We start from the raw sequence: 21,737 nt of genomic DNA, 5'->3' as shown, positions 1-21,737 counted from the left end.
TGTCAGAAATTGATAAATTTTAGGAAAAGGAACTGGAGACAAAAAAAAAAAAATACTTTGAATGCTGACTTATTCCCATTGTCATGAGCAATTCGTGATTCACCTGCATGTTGCTACCGCCTGGAAAGCCCATGTCATGTCTCCATTTGTGATTTTTAGAAATCAATTCCGGCTTTTCGCTTTATGAGTACAGGGTCCACAGAGTGGACCAGCATTATCTGGGGACAAAGATCAAAGCGTGAGTCCCTTAGGTGAGTGCAGAATGGAATGATTTACCGTGTGTAAACACCTAGCACATGCCTGGCCTCAGTAAGTGGTAGTTGAAAAGAAAATGGTAGTGAGGGTCCTTGGGGTCACCGTCGGTTCACAGGGAGGGAGGCGCAGTATGACACTGAGGCGCTCACACACGGGTCGGTGACACAAGGCGAGTTGGACGAGTCCTCAACCCCACCCACGGTTCCATCTCAGCAGTGAGGGATCCCGACCCCCCCGGGTGATCCCGGGTCTCGGCTGTGGGTGAGAAGAGTCTGGAAACCAGTCTCAGGAGGTCACAGGCACCGATCCGCAGGCTCCGCTGAGGTCAGGCCGCAGGCACCTCCTCCTTCTCCACGTCCCAGATCTAGCGGCTCAAGCCCGCCCTCTCCTTGGCACCCAGCGCGGAGGGGGCGCTGCGGCAGCAGTTGACAGTGGGACTCCCCGTGTTTGTCGGAAGCTGTTAAGTTGGGCGCCTCGTGGACAGAACCAAGAGTGAGCCAGGCCAGGCCCAGCTCGTCACGTGGCCCCTCTTCCACCACGTCGCCCCTTAGCCGTTGCGCCCGAAGACTAAGAAGGGAGCATCAATAATTAAAGGTACAATCACAGCTGAAGCTTCCGTTACTTATTTTTCTTCAACCTGACATTTTATGAGTCAACAAAGCCAAAGCCATCAATATGAAGCAGATTATTTTTAGCAGTTTCTTAACCAGTGTGCTCTAGCTTTAAATTAAACATTGACGTTGGTTATTATTAAAATTCTGAAAATTCTGAGCAGAGAGGAACCCACGTTCGTACAGTAAACACTGGGCTTTCATCACCTTGTTTTGAAAAACATCGGCTCACTCGCTGCTCCCACCAAATACAACTGTGTAAAACCAATGGATCGTGGATTTGCCAGGGATTAGCTGTTCAAGGTCAGAGCCTGAATGTGCGGGTGTAGCCCGCGTGGTCGAGTATCCGTGCGGACTTGAACCCTTTCAGATGTGCCATGGCTTGGCACTGCCACTATGTTATTATCATTTGATCCTATGAAGTTTGTCCCATTCTCTGGTCAACGTCAAAAATATGGCATTACGGATTTTTAAAGTAAATTACTGCTTTTGCTTTGAGAATTTTGCTATGTACTCTGCAGCCTGAGATAACTAGGACGGCCTCTGGTAGCATGAAGGTAGGGCTGGGAGTCACCTCTGCTGGCACGATGTGGTGGAAAGAACACTGATCTTGGAGCAGAAGACCTGGTTTCTGCTACTTACTAACCGTGTGTCCTTGGGAAAATGATGGAGAGTCTTAGGACCTACCTTCTCATCTTTTGATTGAAGGGATCTGGGCTACAGAAACATCTAGACTGTTCTGCATCTACATCTACTATATGGAGACGCTTAAGGTCACCCGAGCAGGACGGGAGAAGGTCTTCAAATAGGGATTTCATCTCCCCATCCCCAACCCCATTTGTTTTACCTCTCGAGCTTCGGCTAAAGGCCCTGCCTGGGAGAAGTCCCACTGCTAAGAAAGTTGAAAACCCACTGAACAATGTGGGGTCCCATCTTTCTTTTGGTTATAAATCCTATTATTCTGGATGTCAAATTAGTATTGAAAATATGCCATCAAGGGATCCCTGGGTGGCGCAGCGGTTTAGCGCCTGCCTTTGGCCCAGGGCGCGATCCTGGAGACCCAGGATCGAATCCCACGTCGGGCTCCCGGTGCATGGAGCCTGCTTCTCCCTCTGCCTATGTCTCTGCCTCTCTCTCTCTCTCTCTCTCTCTGTGTGACTATCATAAATAAATAAAAAAATTAAAAAAAAAAAGAAAATATGCCATCAAAATGGTTCCACTCTTAACTACGCCATTCTGAGCGTATCTTGTGAAAAGGCGTTTGGATCTCAGGGGGGCCTGAGTGCCCTCATTTGTTCAGTGTTGTGTGGTAAGTAGGAGCTTAGGCTCTGTGGTCAAAGGGTCCAAGTTGAAATTCTGCCCCCAGCTCTTGCAGTTATCTTGAGCAGGTCATTTTGTGTCCCTCTGTGCCTTATAGGTCCTATAAGGTCCTATTGTCATCCCCCTTTATGGAGAAAGAATTGAGGCACAAAGAGGGTTCAGAGATGAGGAAGATAATAGTTTCTACCTCATTGGGTTTTGTGATGATTAAATGAATTAATGTATATAAAATATTTATCACTGAGCGGGGAAAAATCAGAGAGGAAAGCAAACGGCAAGAGACTCCTGACTCTGGGAAACAAACAAAGGGTTGCAGAAGGGGAGGTGGGGGGGATTGGGGTGACCGCGTGGCAGGCACTGAGGAGGGCACTTGGTGGCAGGAGCACTGGGTGTTGTACTGTATGTTGGCAAATTGAATTAAATTAAAAAAAAATAAAATACTTGCCACAGTAACTGACACACAGTGTGCAAGGAACAATGATCAATTATTACCATAGGTTCTCTTGTTTTATTTATTTTATTAGTTTTAAAGGTGTATTTATTTGAGAGAGAGACAGAGAGAGAATGAGCAGCAGGGAGAGGCAGAGGCAGAGGGAGAGTCAAGCAGATTCCGCGCTGAGTGCGGAGCCCTGCGTGGGGCTCAGTCTCACGACCCCGAGGTCACGACCTGAGCCAAAACCAAGAGGCGGACGCCTGCCCCACTGTGCCACCCGGCCTCCACGTTCGTTTATCCATCACGTGTCTATATGTGTCAGTCGTTGTGCTAAGTGCTAGAGATTCAGAGTGAAAGCCAGACAGTCAGATCCTCGGGAGCGTCCTAGGCCGGTGGGACCGAGGAACCGTAGGGACAGCCGAGTGAAGACTCTTGTAGAGCAGCGTGATGACCTGTGCCGAGGCCCTGCGGGAGGTGTCTGTGCGGACAGAAGGAAGAACTGATGCAAAGGAGGTAACGGCTCCCGAAAGGTCTTTGAGACACTCTCTGCAGTTTGGAAGGGGCTGAAGGAAGACAGCAAGGGGTAAAGAGGGAAAAGGACAGACTGGATTTGGTCCTCAGTTACTGAAGTCTGGCTGGCCCCTCTGGTCTGCGCGCTCTCCCCTAACGTAGATGCTGACTGGGCTGACGTGCCCAAGGTGTAGATTCACTACCATCTCACCCCCCGCCCCATCGTTTCTGGCTTGTCCCATCCAATCGTGAGGAATCATCATGTACAACCCCTTGCCAAGTCAGAGTCTGGAAGTTTATGCTTGCTTCTATGGGTTAGTTCATTGAAAAGTCAAGGATTTCAGATAACTTCTAAACAAATTCCTCGGAGGAGAAAAGCTAAAAATCCCATAGTTTTGTCTAATAGCATCTAAAGCCAAACAAGCCAACTTTCTGAAAGCTAAGTGAGGCCTTCAAACCAAGATCTCTGCTGTCTTTAGTTAAAAAACAAAAAACAGAAAAAACCTCAGGCACAATCCAGGCCTAAAGAGGAGATTATGTGGGAAAGTTCAGTGAAAAGGAAAAATACATTTAAGCCTGAAAAGATCCTTGCTGAGAAATGAGCCCAAATATAGCAATACGTTCTCTCCTTTGGACTCTGCCCTTCTCCCCTGATGGCTCACCAAATTCCTCAGACGTTGGCTTCTGGATGCGTGAGGGGCTCCATGCTTTTTATTAATGTTATTTAGTCACATGGGATAATTATTGGTCGTTTGCACGTTGCAGACTCTCAATAATGCACTGTGAAAATAAATGATGAGTGAGTGAGCAAAAGACAGAGGGAAGCACAGGCGAATTTCCTGGGGGCTATTGGAGCCACAGGTATCATGAGGACAGGGTCAGGGTGTTACTGCCCCTTGTGGCCACCAAAGAGCTTTATGGGCACATAATCAGGGCCCTATTGGACACACTACAGGGCTCACTGAATATTTAGTGAGCGCTTCAATTTCATGGTTTGTGTCCCTCCTGGGTTAATGGTTTCTACAGCAAAACAGCACTAAGGGAAAACCAATGTATTAGTTGTAAAAAATATATATAAGTAAATAATGATATAAGCATGGGGTTGAGGCTCATCCAGTTTCCTGACTCTCTAGACTGCCTTTACCTCTGTCTCTGATCTGTGCAATCTACATACCTTTCCCTGGAAATTCAGATCTTTCCAAAATAGGAGGCTGTAAACTGCAGGACCTATCCTGATCTTTCTTTGCCAAATACCTCTGAACCTCCTTCCCCCTCTTGATTGAGATCTTTCCCATTCAGTTCAAGGGAGTCAGTACCAGGCACTGCCTCTGTACTTGACAGCGAGCTGGGCGTTGAGTGTCATAAAGGGGAAGCTGAAGACTCAAGTCTCTGCTCTTCAGAATTTTGTAGCCCAGTTTGGTGATAAGGGCACAAAGTTAACAACTGGGGAACAGCTAGCAGGAACTGTGATAAAGAGCTAAATTGTATTTTAGAGTTCAGAGAAAGGACAAATTTTAACAAAGGGGAGTGAATATTCCTTGATTTTCTTTAGTTTTTCACCCCTAGTCCCCTCTCCTGGTGGCTCCAATGGATGCAAATATTAGTGTTTGCTTCATGCACTAAGATTCTTAAATCTAATGACATTTTGTCACACAATTTGAATTCTCAGTACCTATAGAAACTCTAATAAGTGTGTATGTCAGGTTGAGGAGAACTTAATTTCAGTCAGTGCCCAAGAAAAGAGAGAGAATGACAGTCTACACACGTTGAACAGTCTACACAGTTTGTTCTCTTTTTAAAGAAAAAATAAATTTGTTTGTTTTCTTTGTGGATACATGCATCTCACTGGAGTGTAAGCCCTCTGAGTGCAGGGACAACCATTTATCAATCTTGCATCCAAATTCTTAAATATCTAACAGAGCACTCAATAGTATTTATTGAATTATAAGTATATCATAAAAAATTGAGCAACTGTGTTAGTGACTATCAAAGAAATGACAATCTCTCAAATCCCTGTAATCCCATTCCTGACTCTATTTGTCCTTTCCTTCGGTATCGACCTCACTAACATTTCCCCATCTGGTCCAGGTAGCTCCATAATTAGAGATTCGTTAGTCTATGCAAGCACCGCCTACTTCCCAGGGCCCTTTCATTAAAGGCAATAGTTCTTGGACTAATGATCTAGGAAATACCCAACATCCAATTATTCATCCACTTCAGATTCTTCGTGATATAGAAAAGTACCCACAAAGAGCATTTGCGAGTACCTAGATATTATGCAGGACCTACATTCTGCACTGTCTTGCCCTATTTTTTTTTTTTTTTTTTTACTATTTCTCAACTTTTCTGATCTTAGCTACCTCTTATTTCTTCACTTAGGATTGATGCATTCCCCATTCTAGAAGGTGGAGGGAGTAGTCAGAGTGGTGGAGGAGGCGGCTCTAGACTCTGTGTGTTTTTGCATCTTGACTCTGCTATATGACCATGGGCAACTTATTTAACTTGTCCATTCCTACCTCATAGGCTTGATAGGAGTAAGCGAGACTTTTGCCCCTCACATGACCTCAGGCATTCTCCTTTGCTTCAGGTTCACACCCATTCCATGGTCTGCTGGTCTCAGGAGATCTGTTTGCTGCTGCCCTGCCCTTAGGCCCTTCTTCAGTGTAACTGGTATTCCCTTGCTTCTCCTGACTGAGCCTTATCTTGTCCTCTTTTTCTGGGTAAAGTGGGAAAGTCTGTGTTTGTTACAAAGGATAATAGTTCTTGAGGAGTGTTTCAGACATCTAGTGAACATACACACACACAATAAAGGTCATCGTAACTTCTAGGTATGGCACTTTCTTACTTCCTTTTCCCTAATAAAAGGTCTTTGTAACTAACTATAGAAATGGTGTGATTTCTAACCTAAAGAAATATTAGGAATATTTTCAGCAAAAGCTAAAAACCAGAACTACTTTTCCCTTAGTTCTCTTTATTCTTTGGTTGACACTAATCTTTCAATTTCCATGCCGAGATTTGACGTTGATCAAAATCATGGCCAATCCAGATGCTTTCCATAACCTGAAGTCTATAACAGTTAATATCAGTGTCTCTTCCCAACTTTCCAGCACTTGACAAAATAATTTTTAGAGTGACCACTGAATGAGTGATCAGATATCATTTTGAGTTGTGACTTTACAGTCTGGAGAAATCATAGCATGATCACAAAGACATTTTGGGGAATTTCAGGCACCAGGAACTGTAAATACCAAGGACCCTTGAAAGCTTCAGCCTCCCAGTTCTTTATGTGGCAAGTCTGGGAACTGGGGCTTCAGCAATCATTATGGGAAAGGTAAGAAGAGAGGGGTGTTCTATGCGATTCTGACAGAATGCCAAATTGGAAATTAACTTTGCTGATGCATGTGGTATTCCGGGTAGAGCAATTATCCTTTTAGTTAAAAGTAATAAATATATTTTTGTTTAAAGGACAGGTGGTTGGGATTGCTATTTTTTGCCTGTGGCAAGCCCATAATGTAAACCAATGTGGTCTGGATGGGAGGAAATAATCAAATACCATGCTGAGATCCTAATCCCTTAGGAACAGAGGCCCACGATATAGAAACTCAGGTAGTGGCTGTGAATGGTTACACAGCTACTAAGAAGCAGAGACGGGATTCAAACCCAGGGCTGTAAGATCCCACACACTGTCCTCTTACTACTACTCTGCATTGCTTCATTCTGAAATGGATTCTAGAGCCAAGAATAATCTCAATCAGCTTCTGACCCAACTATTTCCTTTTAAAAAGAAGGAGATAAGAACTAAGAAATGCCCATTTACTTGAATTGAAAATTTCATCTTAGAAAATACTTAGTCTACATCTTAAGGTGGAGGTGGGGGTGTATCCAACAACCTTGGCTTGAAGGCTTGGAGGTGATCCTCTGCATTAGTGGATTTCCATATTTAATTTTTAAAATATTTTTCATGGATGCCTGGTCTCTTCGAATGGATTTGATCCTGTGGATCTGTAATGTGAGCAATTTTTTTTAATGCTTTCGATGTGCTCTCCTCTTCTGATTTTCAGTATATATGACTTCCTCGCCGGTAAGTTCAGGAGCTACATCTATTACACATTTCAGCAAGAATGATAAGAAAGATAAAATTCAGCTTCTGACATCCCAATTAGGGGTTTTCAGAGCTTTAACAATACAATAGTCTTTATGCCCAAGTTTGTTAAGAGAAACTAATATACTGAATGTCTTTTATCATCACATTCCCCCCCCCATCTCACCTATTAACATAATAATAGTCCAGCCTGGGAGGCTTGATTATAGAGTTTTACAGACGTCCTTAATATATAGGAAGATCAAGGTGGAAATACTCATATCATCTGGAGGAATTTGAAGAGAAGGAGGAGAGGCAGAGGTAGGAGCAGCAGATGGTCAGCCATGTGTCCCACTCTTCCTCCTTTAGGATGAGACATCAGAGGAAAGAAGAATGTTAGCCGAGTAAGAGGAAATGCTGAGGGCTACGAGATGTCTGCTCCCTTTTTACTTAGGGTACTGGAAGGTGATTTCCTTATAGGCCATCTAGCCCTCTTGCACCTAAGCATCACCATTTGGTTAAGTGGATGGGAAAGCCTGAGTGTAGCCCTCTCAAACTATCCTTATTTTTCCATGAAGCTTAGGTAGGAGCCAGAATGTCCCACATGTCTCTGACATAGAATGTGGAGGTTACTGGAGATGTTGTCTGGGGAGTTTGCCAGAAGGGATTCCTGGCATAAAGGAAAAGTGGTAAAAAAAAAAAAAAAAAAAAGAAGGAAAAGTGTCCTATAGTCAAGAACTTCATGGGAGGAACAGCTGACTCGATGGAGTTTCCACATCATCTGTAGTTAAGTCAGCATGGAAGATATCACACCCTGACCAGGTTAAAGAACAGACTATGAGTTTTGCAAGTTGTACAAAGTTTGGCATCGAATGTCAACAGAACACTCGGGAATAAGGCTAGTCTTGTGTCAGTGGTCATTAATCCAGGGAGCAGCCAATACACATAACTGCAGTAGATACAAGTAAGAAGCCCAAGGGTACCACGTGCACTACTCACCCCGTTTTACCATGAAGTCATAGACACCACAAACACTCTAAAACCCAGGTACCATCTTGGACAGGAGTTGAATGAAGAGACAGAAATGAAGACTTAGAATTTCATTATAAAGAGATTGATAGGGGATACCTGGGTGGTTTAGTGCCTGCCTTTGGCCCGGGGCGCGATCCTGGAGTCCTGGGATCGAGTCCCGCGTTGGGCTCCCTGCATGGAGCCTGCTTCTCTCTCTGCCTGTGTCTCTGCCCCTCTCTCTCTCTCCCTATGTCTATCATAAATAAATAAATAAATAAATAAATAAATAAATAAATAAATAAATAAATAAAAACAACAACAAAAAACCCCCAAAGAGATTGATAATTTACTTAAAGTTCTTATCAGGGATCAGCAAACTATTTTTTTTTTTTTTTTACCAAGAGCTAAGTAACAAATGTTTTAGACTCTGAACTATACAGACACTGTTGCCACTACTCAACTCTGCCCTTGTAGCCCCAAAACAGCCGCAAATAATATATATAGTGTTCCAATAAAACTTTACTCATGTAAATAAGTAGTGGGCTTACAGGCCCTAGTTTCCCAACCTCTGGTTTACATCATTGTATCACACTAAGTTTCTTGGATTCGACTAAAGATAATTTTCCCCTAGGGGTATTGAAGGAAGATGAAATTAAACGTAGAAGGAATTGGCATTTTCTTTGCCCATCTTCGTGCAATATGAATAAAATTTTGGTTCCTTTTATAGTGAAAGGGGAGAGGCAGTCTTAGTGTAAAGAGGAATGGTTTGGGTTTTTTTTTTCCCCTCCCTAAAGTCTTCAGTCAGGAGGAATGTGGGGCTATGAGAAGCCAGTAAGGGAAGCCAGAGTCTGGATGGAAGAGGGAGGGAAAAGAGCAGCTGACCACAGAGAACAGAGCGGAGAGTCTGTGTCTCTTGGTCTCTTTGCCAGGAGCCCTCAAAATACAGGCAAAAGGAGACCTGGGCGGGGCAATCGCTTTCAGTAACAGCCATAATTATGATAACGAGAGTGATAATAATAATTACCACTGCAGTGTCAGGATGAGCTAGGTTACGCTGCAGTAACAAACACTTCTGAAGTGTCAGTGGCTTAAAGCAAAAATGATTTATTCCTCATTCACTCTCCTTGTTTGTCAAGAGCCAGCTAGGGGCTCCTCTCCTTCACACTGTCCCGGAGCTCCTTCCAGGACCCAGGCACTCGACAGGCCACTATCTGGAGCATCACCGGGTGCAGAGGTGCAGTAACAGTGATAAAGTACAAACCGGCCACTCCTGGAAGTGCCACACCTTACTTCTGCTCACATTTCATTGCCTGAAAGTAGTCACATGACTAAGCCCCACTTCAAAGGGCAAAAGAAGATTGCTCCTTCACCAGGGAGGAAAAATTATTATTAATGAAAAGCAATTCAACCTGCCTCAATTACTATTGCCAGGTGATGACACGCTGAGCATTGTGCAAAGCACAATCTAATTTTATCACTCAGAGACCCCATTAGATAGACATCATCAACACCTTACTAATGAGAAAGTTGAACAACTTGGGAATTAACAGCTCATTCATTCAGCCAGTAGATGGGGAAGGTTTAAACTCAGGCCTAATTTCATAGCTTATACTCCTAAATACTATATTACACCGTCCTAATCATTTGTAGTATCTAGATTAGGGATCACAAACTCAAATGTGTTCAGCGGCGAGGCAGTTAATGCAAATTTTTTGAAGTAGTTTGGATATAATAAAACAATTTAGGGCAAATTGCAAAGTCCACGTGACGTCTACAGTGGGTAGTCATGATTCATCTTAAACCGATCCTTGCTATCTAAAATTATGCCCATTATTGTTAGATCTCCAGATTCTTTAAAAAGTCCTCAGAAATTTGAATTTTTACGTGTAATTTCCCGATTCCAAAATGTTAAGAACAAACGGAGATTAAAAAATTATGCACTAAATAAAATAAACCTACGGGCCAAACATGCCCCATAGAACAATAGTTTACAATCCCTTAACTACGTCTTCTGGTGGAGCCTAACCGGTTTGCTGGGAAAACACTAAATTGCGACTAATCTGCTCATGTCACTAGTTGGGTAAGGCCCACGCCCGTGTGTGATCTCTGGTAAGCAGCAGAAAAGAGCAGCGTGGAAACGTCTGAATACTGAATTCAAATGATTGTGATCAAGCCGTATAACTGTTTGTAGACGTTGGGGACAACGTTTGTGAATACACATTTGATTTTGAGCCAATTCAAATGTTTAAGGAGCCATGGAGCAATTTTCGCTTTCAAGCTGCCGCCCCGCAGCACGCACTAACTCGGTCTTTCCCTGGCCAGGCCCTCCCTCGGGGGGCCTTCCCCAGGAGGGGTGTTCAGCGCCCTGCTGCCCCCCAAGCTAGGCAGCCGCCGTGCGTGAGTTACAAGAGCACAAGTGGAAGGGCCGGTCCAGGGCGCAGGTGGCCTCGTCGCATCAGCTTCTCTATACGTAGGACCGGGGTCGGCTGCAAGGTCAGCCGGGAGCGGCCCTTCCTGGGAAGGTGGCAGCTGGAGCTTTGGAGGCTTTGGGGGTCTGGGACTTCTTACCTGGGGGGTCAGGTATGTTTCTTTTGGGGGCAGAGCTATTACTTGTATCAAACTCTCAAATAGGTCTTGCAGCCTCCAAAATACCGTCAACGCTTTTGAGCTGGAAAATCATTAAGAAGCGTATGGAAGTGCGGCCATCCCGGGCCATCCTTCCTAAAAAAGGCATTTAAGGCCGGAAGGTTTACTGACCTTTAAACATAAGCCATAGTTTCTTGATGCTTTTCTTTACCTGGAATGCTCTTTCTGGCCATCTCTGTCTAGCCAATTCCTCTCTTTAAAAGCAAAGCAAAAACAAAACCAGAAACGAATTCATAGAGAGTTTTCCAATTCCTTCACAGCACGGCTTTAACTCCTTTGAGTTCTGAGAACGTTTTCTTTGCGGCTCTCTGATGCCACTACTATTGTGCCTCTTTCACACCGTGTGCGTGTGCGTGTGCGTGTGTGCACGCGTGTTATTTATTTACAGAATGGTAAGGTCCACGCGGGTAGCAAGCGCATCTTATTCAACTGGAAATCACGGGTGGTTGCTGGCACATATGTTTCAAACCCAACTTAGTATTTGCCGGTTTGAATTGAAATTTGCTGTCTGGTTGGATCCATAAGTCATTTGCTGTGGTCGATAAACTATTGCAGGTTCTTGACGTATAAAAAGTGACTGAGGCATGTCAGGGGATGAGGTACGTGGGTGCTCTTCAGGGTTTCCTTGAAGAATCGCCGGGAAGAAGAGTGTGCTGTGACTCTCACACCTAGAACAGAACCTGGTACACGGTAGATCCGCAACAGATGTTGGTTCTATGAGGGACTGACTATGTGGACGTACCTGTAAGTTATCCTTGTTTTAGGATTTATTGACACTGTCAACTTGTAACTTTGTTCTTTTCTACTACGTACCTATCCATCCACCCAAGGAACCTTTATTTTTATCCAGGTCTGATTCCAGAAATGCAATTCAGGACACTTGGGTGGCTCAGCGGTTGAGCATCTGCATCTGGCTCAGGTCGTGATCCCAGGTCCTGGGATCGAATCCCACATCGGGCTCCCTACGGGGAGCCTGCTTCTCCCTCTGCCTCTTTCATGAATAAATAAATAGAACCTAAAAAAAGAAAGAAAGGAAGAAAAGAAAGAAAGAAAGAAAGAAAGAAAGAAAGAAAGAAAGAAAGAAAGAAAGAAAGAAAGAAAGAAAAGAAGTGCAGTCCCCTGCAGGGTACCATGGCAGGGCCATACTTTCACTTGGTATAGACGGAGGTTTCCACATCTCTATGGGATATCCTTATCCCTTAACCACTTCCTTTTATAATCACTAACAAATAGGCTCCCTCTCAACTCTGCAAGTCCTTCTGGGCGTAAGTCTGAATGATCATCAGACTGCTGTCGGTCCTAGGAAACCTAGGCCGCAGAATGGGGTACCAAGATGTCTTTCCTCTGTAATCAGTTGGAATCCAGGGACTCCTCCAAGCTGAGGAGAGGTTCAATCAGCGAGGTGAGGAGCACCATTAAGGGATAAAACCAAAGCACTGTTTTGGGTCTGGCCAATCAAACAGGATGGACGTGATACAGTGACGTTGACCTCCGTACGCATCTTACAGATGTACACAGATGGGTCCCTTTCCGTGTCGCTGGCTTCATGATACGTACCGGCTTAATTTCCTAGGTCTTCCTTTTGTAACCAACGAGCACATACCTTTTCGTTGAGGATAACACCGAATGCCTCTCCTGTGTTGGTCTTGCAATGTCTACTCTTTCTTGGTATTGATAGCACCCTAGAATCAGTCAGGGCAGGGGTGTCGGTTGTCAGTACCACAACTCTGCCATATATTCCAAAGTCTGTGAGACGCAGAATAAACCCCTTGGAAGTGGGGATTCTGAGACTCTTGATTCTCAGCACACACATAGGAGAGTTCTACTCCTTACAAGAACCGGGAGTGGCCTCCCTGGTCTGGGCGTATCCTCTGTGACCTCTGGGAGCCCTCACGGCACCTAACCCTGTGCCAGTGTGTGATGAAGTCCCACCAGCTTTGCAATAACGGGCCAGTCCCGGAACCCGTTTAAGACTAATCTGTCTTCCTCTTCTGCCCTGAACCAACCCTTTATAATTCTTTAAAAAATATATTAAGATAATAGCAGCGATTCCCGAAGGTCTTTTGGATCGTCCTGAACACCCTCAGACCCCAGGGGTAGGATGATAAGGGAGCCCCGACCAGGAAGGCAGGACGCCGTGCTTCCGCTTCAACGTGAGCCAACAGCTGAGGATGCTAACTCGTGAGTCGTCCTACCTTTCCGGGATGGTTTCCTTATTCGTAAAACGAGGGGCTCAGATTAGATTTCCTCAGGGCGCTTCCATAGTTCACATTCTGCGAATCTATTGCTGAGACACCCGCAGCCTATGCCTAAGCCCGCCGAGCGTGGCCCGTCACGGGGAGCTCATTGTATTTCAGGTGTTTTCCTCCATATTGAATTAAATCCCTCATTTATCTTTGCCTCTGCCTCATCCCTCCCACAACTTTATTTTAGGTTGTAAAGTTTGCTGCCAGGGTTTTTTTTTTTTCTATTCTTTTTAACCTAAAGTAGTAAAAGAGTTGCTATGACAACGGAGTAATTTTCTTGGATGGTCACATTCAATTTGCTTAAGTAGATATTAGGAGCGCAACATGTTTCATTAGCTCCGGGGCCCTTGGGACGTAACACTGAAGTGCTGGGCAGACCAGAGCTTCAGGTTAAGCCCGTTGAAACCTGGGTCTATTGACTGTGTAGAGATGACATTTTCTTTATAGGGCCGGTGTCTTAGTTGCTTAGACCTGGTAAGTACCAAAAGTAATTACTAAAGGAAATTGTAAGAAGATCTGCTACTTTAGCTAACAAAAAAAGAAATGGAAGGAAAACTTTAAGCACGGTGCTGGATAGCATAAATCAGAAAGTAAATAGCCAAGATATTAAAAAATATGTTTTCTATCTGTTTGTTTATTTTGCTTTTATATGAAAGAGGAAAACAGACCTTTATCTAAATTAAAGTTTAGATTCCCAAAGGCAGTATATTAAGTAGATGGAAATTATATGCAACTGATACCCGACAGTAAGGAGATAGAATGGAATTGGCCATTTGAGTAAAATGCTAATTCTAATTAATAAACATAAGGATGATACAAATAAATACTAATATTATTATAATAGTAGTAGCAGTGAACATTTTTTAATGTTTTCAATATGCCAGATATTGTGTCCATGAAAAATATATGGAATTTGTTATTATTATTTCAGCTTTACAAATATTATTATTATTTCAGCTTTACAACGTAAGGATGATATAAATAAATACTAATATTATTATAATAGTAGTAGCAGTGAACATTTTTTAATGTTTTCAATATGCCAGATATTGTGTTCATGAAAAATATATGGAATCTGTTATTATTATTATTATTATTATTATTATTATTTCAGCTTTATACATACGGGAAATGGAGACTTAGATTAATAACCTGCCCAAAGTCGTGGCTGTTAAGTGGGCAAGCTGAGTGGCAAATTTAGGGTGATTTCACTCTCACCCGTTACACTCAGCCATATTCAGGACGTGCATAATCCGAACACGGTACCCTGCCACTGCCCAGACCTTTGAGGATGAGGTTTTAAGATGCCTTGAAGGACTGTGTTAATGGTGTGTATGTTGTGTACTAACTTGGGCATGACAGGTAGAACAGGCAGGTGTCATTGCTGCGTGGACAACCCCAGGATGGTTTTATGGGATATATTGGGACATATGGAGGGAGCCTAGCCACATGCCATAGAGTGTGGAGTTTTTCCACAATTAAAGAGAAGCATGCAGGCCATCTACCGTTGAGATGGTAAGATAACCAGGAAATAGAACATATACCCATGTGCACCCTCCCATCCACACGTAAACACTATTCGATGCACAGATTATACTTAGACACTGAGACGATTACAGGGACCCAGAATGTATTCTTTCTAGGCTCAAACTGTGGTTTTTGCACTTACAGGAAACATTAAATGTAAGACAGCAGAGCAGAGCCCGCTGTTCAGATGGGGACTTTCCTAACACGGTAGGCCAGCCCGGGCTGATAACATCTTCGAACCGTGGCTTATCTTTGTATCAGGGCAGGAGACCTCCCAGTGGGGGATGAGAACACGGGACTGAATCGGGGGGAGCTGTGTCTGTACTCCGGGTGTGCTGCTTGTTAGCTGTCACGTCTTAAGAGGGTGATTCAATTTAAACATTCTCAGTCCCCTCAGCGATGAAATGGGGACGATTTCTTACTCACCGTGCAGCAGAGCAAGGCCTACTGAGTTGTTGGTAGGCTATGGTAGCGTGGAATCACCTACCTGAAGATATGAAGCAGGTCTTTGGGGAGACGGTAGGAAGGGGCCAGACGTGCCGGCTTTGACTTAGCGAGCTGGACATCGTGCTTGCCCTTGCAGGTCTGTTCCGCTCCTCTCCTGTTACCTGGGCACTATGCAGGTCGGTTAGGCCCCAGTTAGCCGAAGCCAAACAGCATTCTCTCCTCCCCTTTGGCACAACAGTGATGTCAGGGACGAGCAATAACCACAGGTCTAAGCCAATGAGCACATGCTGCCTGCCTGACCAAGCTTAGTCAAGTCAGAACACGGAATTATTTTATCTGTGATTAGAGAGAGGATAGGATCCCTCTCTTATTTCAAAAGATATAACGTACAACGGTAAGGTCTGGAGCCACTGCAGCCACAGGGGGAGGCATTCAGGTAGAGCGATCAAATGTAGGAAGAGAACAGTGAAGGAAACAGAGCCAGAGCCCTGATCAAACTCTTCCTAAACCCCATCTTATTATTATTATTATTATTTTTGCTTAAATGAGACAATAAATTCCTTTGTCATTTAAATCTGGTTGATTTGGATTTTGGATTTGTTATTACTTACAACTGAAAGTATGCTAAGATGCACACGCCTACAACTTTAATTGCCGGAGGGCAGAGAAGGTTAGGAGTTCAGAGAGAGGCTGTGTCTTGAACTTGTTCCTGGCAACAGTGTCAACCACCCCATCCATCTCCCCGCGCCATCTCTCCATCCTCCCTAACCACCCCTGCCCCCAGACCCTGGACACGTGTTTGACATGGAGGCTGAGTGAGCTTTGAAATTAGAAGTTGAACAAGAATTTGACTCCACTCTGGGGCACACTAGGCTCAAGCTGTATTGCTTGAGGGCCCTCTAATGGACGTCGACACAAAAGAAGACACCAGGCCTTCTACTTCTTACAGCTTTGGCAGAGAGGACAGCAGTGCGCTTGCGTGTGGCGTGTAGTCACTGTTGCCCTAACCAGGTTGCCTGTGACATCCTGCTACCAAGTCCAAAGGAACAACCCGGGTGTACAGGGGTAAGTGTAGCCAGTGCAGTATTGACGCAGCCTTACGGAGTAAAATAGATCACGTTGTAGTTCTTTTTCACTTGGCCATCTGCGAACGTAGGGGGTAGAGGACGGGACAGTAGGAAGGAGAGCATGAGGACGAATAAGTGAGTCTAGGAACCAGCCGGGATCAGGAAAGTGCTGAGCAGCAGAACAAAATCGTGTGTCTCTGCCCTAAGCTCACCTTGATGGCTCTTTAATTTTACATGTTTATTCTCAATTCTTCTATTTTGTGCTAGAATCATGTCGGCAAGGCCATCCCAACCTCTCTACTGAGCAGGCCCTACAGTCTCCGTGGCCTCGGGAAACAAGCTCCTACCCCACTCACTCGGGAGCGAACACCGGTGACCGGGGCTGCGCTGCGGACTTTTCTCCACGTCGACTTCGAGGATTCAGCCCTTTTTCTGTCTCCTGTCCTGCTGCCATTGAAGGCAGGGGTTGGCCAACTATGGACTGTGGACTCGTCACTTATTTCATAAAGTTTCATCGGACACAGCGTCGAATGTTCGCGTGTTGCTCCTGCCTCTCTGCCCGGAGGACGGAGCCGAGTGGCTCTCCCAGCTCCTGACGTCGCAGCAGGACAACCCGCCACGGCTCCGCTGCAGAGAAGTTGGCCAGCTTTGCTCCTGGGCCGGTTTGTCCGCTGCCTCGAGCCTTCAGGAATAAAAGAGCACAGAGAACTTAGGAACAAAGCCTTGGGTTGGAGAAGACGTTCATGTCTTCTACTCCCCTTCACGGGTAGACACCGGCCACATGGTCACTGTGCATGTAGACCGTCTGGGAAACGCAGTCTCGGGCCAAGACGCCTGTTCCCAGCCACGACTCGACATTATGAGGGGTGGAGCACACGTGTTGGAGAACGGTCATCGGTCTCTGCTACCAAACACCTAATCAGAGCCTCGAAAGGAACCATGGAAGTCATGCTTAATTAATTAACTCCTATTCATCCAGGGTATCCTATGTTTCACCAAATTTTGAGTTCTTAAAAAAGAGAAATGAATAAGACTCAATCAAATAAGTGAAACCACCATATACGGATCTCTTTCATTCTTGTTATATTCTTGTTACAGTCACCTGAATAATCACGGGGGGGGGGGGAGGTGGTAACGACAGGAGGGGAGTGTGGGTTCTGTGTGGTTCTGGGTCAGTGCTTCCCTAGATGTCAGCTGCTGGCTGTTCCTGGATGAGGAGATTGGAAAATGAACGTGTTCACACTGCAAGATTTGGGCAGATACTCAGAATTGGGGCTCACAGGGCACTGGGCCTGTAGAGCTGGGCTAACAGACCGGGCCAAAAGCTAACCTGAGGGCTGTGCTGGTGACCGGTGAGGACAGAAGATGCCAACAATAACGTTGGCCTTAGCGGGTGAGCTGGCTATGCTCCTTTTCTTTGATTAAATTCAATGAAGTGTCTACTTTTTGCTTGGAGTGAGGACACTAAGTAAGATATCATCTTTCCCTTTAAGGAACACATGATTTAATAGAGGAGATAAAACACAAAAATAAGTAGTTTCAATAAAATATGGTAATTCTCTTGAGGATGCCATGCCCTGGTGCCTAATTCCACTTACGGGAGTAGTTTGGGGTGTTAAGAATGACTTCCTAGATGTGAGGACCCCTGAGTTCTGTATTGAGAGGTGGCATGAGGTGGCAAAAGAATTAGTAAGGAGAGAGGGCCGCCCAGGGAGATAGACAATCAGAGGAAAACCCACAGAGGCTGAAAGTAGCACAGTCATTTGGAGAAAATTAAAGCTTCTGAAATTGTTGTAACTCGAATTTCAGGAGGCGAAATACTAGGACTTGGATCTGGAACAGTGGCAAGGATCAGATTGCAGAGGTCGTACAGACCGTGTTGAAGACCTATTGCTCCCGTGATGGGGAGACGTTGAACCTCTTCATCTCTACGTGGTTATTACCAATGGGACTAAACTACATTCAGAGCAGAGGCTGCTGACTTGTTGTGAAAACTATAGTGTAAACAGAAACATGGAACATGCTGCTGAAGACCGAGGTCAAGGCCAAAACCCCGGAGTCCCTGGTAAGCCCTTGACCAATAGCAGCGTCCTTAGTCGGGCCAGGGCTCAGCTAAGGAGTGGGGGAACCCTTAGCTCCAAAGGTGGTTTTCTTCTCCAGATTATGAAACATGGAATCATATTTTCAGAATCCTCCTAGCTCCTTCTTCAATATTGTTTATCCTAGCTCCTGCCCTCCAACACAATTTTCCCCATTGTCTGGGCCTTGCTTTACCTCCAAAGAATTAAAAGGCAACGTTTTCGTTGTGGGAGGAGGGATGGGTATACCCTGGCATTTTGGATGAGTCATTTCTTATCCGTTTACCTTTAAAAATAATCTTGCTCTCGGTCCAGTCTTGCCAGATGATGAAAGGCACTTTGAGCTTTTAGAGGACAAGGGACTCCTTTCCCTTTTTAGCAGCTTCTCTTGTTTATATCAATGCCTCATTCCTATATTTCACTCCTTCTTGCCACTCTTTCCATTCTCAGCTGTCATTGCCATTTGTTTTAGCAATAAATAAGGAATGAAAGGCAAAACAAAACAGCCCGCCACGGTTGCTGACAATGATAAGTCTGTGGGGAACTTTTTTAGAGGCCTCGGAGGAGAGACTCCGGTGGTTTCTCAGCCCACAGGTTTCAGCTGCGCTGGGAACAATGGCTCTTCTGCTTGCCTCCAAAGGACAAGATGAGACACGGGCCTTGTTTTTTTCTTTCTTTTCCAAGCTTCAAACTTGAGCAAACAATCTTTACTTAACCCATATGGAAAACTTGCAAACACAAACACATTCCTCCTCTCCTATTAGTGCCGAGATGAAAAGCAAACTTCAAATTAGTTAATGTTCGTGTAGTTAAGTGGTTCCTATTGACTGGGAATACGTAGGTGGGGGAGCGGACTTGGAGAGGGGCTTTTGCTTTCGGGCCAACAGCGAAATGAACGCCAAAATCACTCAAATTGCGAGAGAAAGTTCAAGGGGAATAAAAGCACAAAGAAATCATGTAGGTGGTACAGAGCCTTGCCTGGGTTGTATGTTGGAGTTCCCGCTCCACATGGCGTATCTGGGTGGCACTGTGACAAATGGAGGCAGACTTTTGGGCAGGGACCATCCTGTTCCTTGTCATGGTCGATGAATATTTATGGAACAGTGCTTTATAGGGGCGCTTGGCGCCACCACACAGTTTTATTTGTTCGGCAGATTGAAAACTAGTTCCAAGCTCACCCTTGGTCCCCTGAAAAGAATGTCTGGGCTTCCAGCAATGAGGTGGCCACATCATTCCTATTGGAAGACATGACTCTTGTTCCATGGCAAGAATGTTTGTGCACAACTTGAGAAGCAAACCAGTCGGGAACTGAACAGTCCGTACAGCAAGAATCTTGGGAAGGTCCGCTGGGGTGCTGAAGTTCAGTAATTTCATCCTCGTACCTGCACTGAAGTATTTGAGGAAAATTCAGGATGACACTATCCTGGTGAATAAGAAAAGCCAAAAAAAAAAAAAAAAGGTGTCAAATATTTTGAACAATTGAAAGCTGGTTTACTCGTGCGATAGCCAGCAGTCAGGAGTTTGATTTAATCCCAGAAGGCGTCTTCTCCACTAAATCACTGCATTCACCATGAAAGATCACTGTTATTTTACGGAGATCAGAGGGGTTTTAACTATGGGCCCATGTCCGTGGAGGGGCATCGGGGAGGTACATAGCTGGGTATTTTTCTTTTTCTTTTCTTTTTCTTTTCCTTTTCTTTTCTTTTCTTTTCTTTTCTTTTCTTTTCTTTTCTTTTTTTCTTTTTTTTCTTTTCTTTCTCTTCTCTTCTTTTCTTTTCTCTCTTTTTTCTTTTCCTTTTCTTTCTTTTCCTTTCTTTTTTCTTTTCTTTCTCTTCTTTTCTTTTCTTTCTTTTTTCTTTTCCTTTTCTTTCTTTTCTTTCTTTTTTTCTTTTCTTTTCTTTTCTTTTTTCTTTTCTTTTCTTTCATTCTTTTCTTTTCTTTTTTTTTGAGAGAGGGAGAGCACAAGTGCTCAAGTGGGGCAGGGGAACTGAGGGGCGAGGCAGAGGGAGAGAGAGGGAGAGAATCTCAAGCAGGCTCCATGCCCCATGCAGAGCCCAAGGAGGGGCTCAGTCTCCACCCTGAGATCACGACCTGAGCCAAAATCAAGAGCCAGTCACTTAACTGACTGAGCCACCCAGGCACCCCCTGGGTATTTAAATTTGCTAAAATTCTAGGCAAATTTCATGTATGTGCCTTTGTGTGTATGTGTGTGTGTTTGTACTTTACTCAGATTTATCGTTTTCATCAGATTTCAAAGGGATTTGTCAAACTTAAAAAGTAAAACCAAGGTTAGAGTGTTTAAGTAGAAAAAGGCCTCAGAAATAACTGGCCCCGTGGTTTTCAATGTGCTTTGCTGCCCTCAAATTCTCATGTTCACGAGATTTACCTGAGATGCTCATTTAAAGATTGCTGAGCCCCACTTCTAGCTAGACAGGCTAAGTTAGTAGATTGTGGAGGCAGGGCCTAGGGTTCTTTTTTTTAATTTGAAATTTATTGGAGGTTTTTTTATTTTAGTTTATTTTTTGACTGCAGGGTAGTTAACACACAATTTTACATTAGTTTCAGGTGTACAACTTGGTGATTCTACAAGTTTATACATTATGCTGTGTTCACAAGTGAAGCTAGCATCTGTCATCATACAACACTATTACAATACCATTGTAGAGTTCGGCTTTTTAAAAAAATATTTTATTATTTTTTTAAGATTTTATTTATTCATTCATGAGAGACACAGAGAGGGAGGCAGAGACACAGGCAGGGGGAGAAGCAGGCTCCATGCAGGGAGCCTACGTGGGACTCGATCCCGGGTCTCCAGGATCACACCCTGGGCCGAAGGCTGTGCTAAATCGCTGAGCCATCAGGGATCCCTTAAAAAATGTTAATTCCAGTGTAGCGAACATACGGTGTTATATTAGTCTGAGGTGTATGATACAGTGATTCATCACTCTTGTATATTACTCAGTGTTCATCAAGATAATAGTAGGCTTCATCCTCTTCACCTCCTTCATCCATCCTCTCCCCTACCTCCCCTCTGTAGAGCTCTGCTTTTTAATAAGAAATTTAGGGATCATGAGCTGAATGGACAAGCCAAAGATTATACTCTGAATGCTAAGTGGACTTAAGAGATATAGGGAAGGGTAATGGGCAGGGGCCCAGGGTTGGTAGAAATCACTTTCCCTTCAAACCAGAGCAGCTCTGTCTCTTTCTGTTTTGCATATTGAGCTTCCCTGTAAAAGTTCATTTGAACAAAGAGCATGGAGGTCACTGACATAATGCAGCACCCTCACACTGCAGAAGAGGAAACAGACCCCGAGAGATGCACTGGTGATGCCAAGGTCGCAATAGTCGTTCGTGGCAGGATTGAAACCAGAACCGAAACTCCTCTGAGTCCTTGTCCAGGCCTTTCCATCATGGCTGATTCTCCTGAAAGCCACAAGTTGGAGTTAAAACACCAGTTTTTAGCATATTATCTGGAAAGGAAGATAAAAAGTATTTCACCTTTCTT

At 44.4% G+C, this 21,737-nt stretch overlaps 1 protein-coding gene across 3 annotated transcripts in view; it reads left to right on the top strand.

Annotated features, from left to right (window-relative positions):
• METTL15 (methyltransferase 15, mitochondrial 12S rRNA N4-cytidine) overlaps positions 1 to 17,274 on the top strand; it is a 314,558-nt gene extending 297,284 nt beyond the window's left edge. Inside the window, exons 9-11 of one of the 3 annotated variants that reach the window (XR_012015421.1) lie at positions 14,785 to 14,847; positions 16,037 to 16,152; positions 16,422 to 17,274. The gene's annotated coding sequence lies outside the window, so the exon portion shown is untranslated. The remainder of the gene's footprint in view (positions 1 to 14,784; positions 14,848 to 16,036; positions 16,153 to 16,421) is intronic. The other 2 variants (XR_012015422.1, XR_012015424.1) reach the window with 2 other exon arrangements.
• Positions 17,275 to 21,737: the final 4,463 nt, after the last annotated feature.

The sequence above is a fragment of the Canis lupus genome, chromosome 23 (genome assembly GCF_048164855.1).
Source record: "Canis lupus baileyi chromosome 23, mCanLup2.hap1, whole genome shotgun sequence".
NCBI lineage: Eukaryota > Metazoa > Chordata > Mammalia > Carnivora > Canidae > Canis > Canis lupus.
Note: the sequence above shows the minus strand (reverse complement) of the source record. Positions and strands in the feature narration are given on the sequence as shown.